This window comes from Macrobrachium nipponense, chromosome 5, assembly GCF_015104395.2.
Source record: "Macrobrachium nipponense isolate FS-2020 chromosome 5, ASM1510439v2, whole genome shotgun sequence".
In the NCBI taxonomy this organism is placed as follows: domain Eukaryota; kingdom Metazoa; phylum Arthropoda; class Malacostraca; order Decapoda; family Palaemonidae; genus Macrobrachium; species Macrobrachium nipponense.
The window spans coordinates 123,235,818-123,238,317 of NC_061107.1; the positions used below are offsets into that span (position 1 = coordinate 123,235,818).

General features: G+C 34.5%; 1 protein-coding gene and 1 long non-coding RNA gene across 2 annotated transcripts in view; one reads left to right on the top strand and one right to left on the bottom strand.

The window, feature by feature from the left end:
• Positions 1-2,500, top strand: part of LOC135215929 (G-protein coupled receptor GRL101-like) — a 312,597-nt gene that overhangs the window by 152,040 nt on the left and 158,057 nt on the right. The gene's annotated exons all lie outside the window — the stretch shown is intronic.
• Positions 1-2,500, bottom strand: part of LOC135215284 (uncharacterized) — a 15,403-nt gene that overhangs the window by 2,219 nt on the left and 10,684 nt on the right. Inside the window, exon 2 of the long non-coding RNA XR_010314661.1 lies at positions 1,845-1,959. This is a non-coding gene — a long non-coding RNA (uncharacterized LOC135215284). The remainder of the gene's footprint in view (positions 1-1,844; positions 1,960-2,500) is intronic.

Genomic DNA, 2,500 nt, shown 5'->3' on the forward strand with positions numbered 1-2,500 from the left:
AATAACCCATAAAAATATTAGCGAACGAAGGTCCTAAGGGGGAGCCATGGCCATGTCATCTATTTGCTTTTAAACTTTCCCATTAAAAATCTAATGAATAACAATGATCCGAGAGTGTCAATGTGTTTTTTTTTTATTATTATTTTGGCAAAACCGTGGTACTCGTATTCGCCGTAGGGAATAATTTTCCAAGAATAATATCAATGGTTTTCGAAAACAGGGACATTAGTAAATAGGGACTGAACATCAAAACTAACCATGTATGAGAATTTTGCTCGAGAATATCAGGGAAAAAAGAAGTAGAATTTGCTGGTGAAGCGGTTACTCGCGTAGGGATTGAACTCGGGCGCTGAGCAGTGAAAGTAGTCAGTTAAACCACTGAGCTACCATATATATATATATATATATATATATATATATATATATATATATATATATATATATATAATATATATATATATATATATAATATATATATCATATTACATATATATCGTGTAACGTGAGAATTATTGTACCCGTGACTGATGATTTGATTATGATGACGACTTTCGAGTTATAAGATTTTTGGAAAGAGACCAAGGTTCCAGAGCAAGGGTTACGAGGAGCAATTGTTCTACTCTATAAAGGCAAACGTGATAGAGACACTGTAAAACAGTTATGGGTTTAACTTTACTCATACTAAGTAGGTATAATGAAGGGCTTTGATATATGAGATGCGGAATGTGTCAGTATTTGATATGAAAAAGTTATCAGAAGTTGAAGCGTAAAAGAAAAAGCAATATGCGGCTTACATGGAAAAGAAAAGTTATTGGTGTAAATGATGGTACACATGTTGATGGTTTGGAGAATGTATAGTATAGAAGATACTTCGTTAGCTACATCCAGGGAGCCAGGTAACACAAAAGTTTATATTTTATAGGAAATCATTATTGGAGGAAAATGCACATTTGGGAAATTGCACTACCATTCAGCATCTTGACCATACCTTTCTTTGGGTAAAGTAATGGGAATATTTGATTGTACAAATATGTTTACATAAAAAAATTTTGTATGTCGGAGAAATTGCAAAGATAAAAGTTGGGAAAAATCTAAGTTTCAAGGTAATTTAAAATCATATATATATATATATATATATATATATATATATATATATATATATATATATATATATATATATATATATATGTATATATAATGTATATATATATGTGTATATAGATATATATATATATATATATATATATATATATATATATATATATATATACATATATGTGTGTGTGCGTGTGTATGTGTATGTGGGTGTATACCCACCACTAAAGTATGTTTTTTCCTGAATCAAGCTACTTCTGATTGTCCATTTCACATCTCATTTCGTCCTCCATGCCTTTTAAACTTTATCTATGCTTTCTTTCCTGAATCACTGCTGCGTATCTGTTATTTCTTTTATCATTCACTATGACTAATGTGTCAGTTTCTTATCGAAGTAGCACTTACTTAAAACTGTACTTATTTTAACCATTTATGGATTCAATTCCACTGCCGAAAAGAAGTTTGCTTTAAGTTCTCTCTCTCTCTCTCTCTCTCTCTCTCTCTCTCTCTCTCTCTCTCTCTGTGGTGGTAGGATCTGAACCTATAAATGAATTAGTGAAATCTCTCACTCCCAACTCTTTCTCTGTCCCACATCCCTATTTGTAATTCAGTCTTATCTTGTGAACGCACTCTTGTCGTTGAAAGTCTCTATTTACACAATAAAGAGAGACCCAAAGCAAACACTCTTATGACGAAATGTATTACAATGAGACACTCATTTAAAAACGACGAACAAAATCACGTCTTACAATCGGGAGATTTGCCGTTCTATGTCCGAAGGGAGAGACATCATTCCGAAGTTCTGACAATCGATGCTGATGTCCTGACACTTGCAGTAGGGGGACGAGGAAGAACAAGAGAAGGCTGCGGGCGAGAGAGAAAAAGAAACCTGATTTAAGCTCTTCGAAAAAACAAAGAAAAAAAACAACAGTAATAGTAGTCAATTTTTTTCTTTTTGTGCACTGTGATCAGTAAAATACTCATTCTTTTTCATTTTTATCTGTTATAAAAGGGCACAAGAATGTTCTTTAACGTCCTCAACAATCTACTGATGGCAGCAGTAGGAAAATTTTATAAAACTATGTAAAAGCTTTTCAACCGAAACCTGGATTCATCTTCAGTCGAATGAACAATTTAACATAGAATGTATCAAAGACGTCAAGAATGGCTGCCCCCGGCAGTCAGAACTCCAACGTACACGGTGATGAAGAAATTGGTCAATGTCCCAACTAGGTCATTTCCCCCTCCTTTGTTGTTATATATGGCTGCTATCTTGTTCGATCGTCGTTAGGGCTGACTTGATGTTGCAAGTAAAACCTCATCAGGAGGAGTCGAGGGGGTAATGGTCAAGACTCCATCATGCTATCCGGCCCCGGGGGGGGGGGGTTGGGGGGTTGGGGGGGTT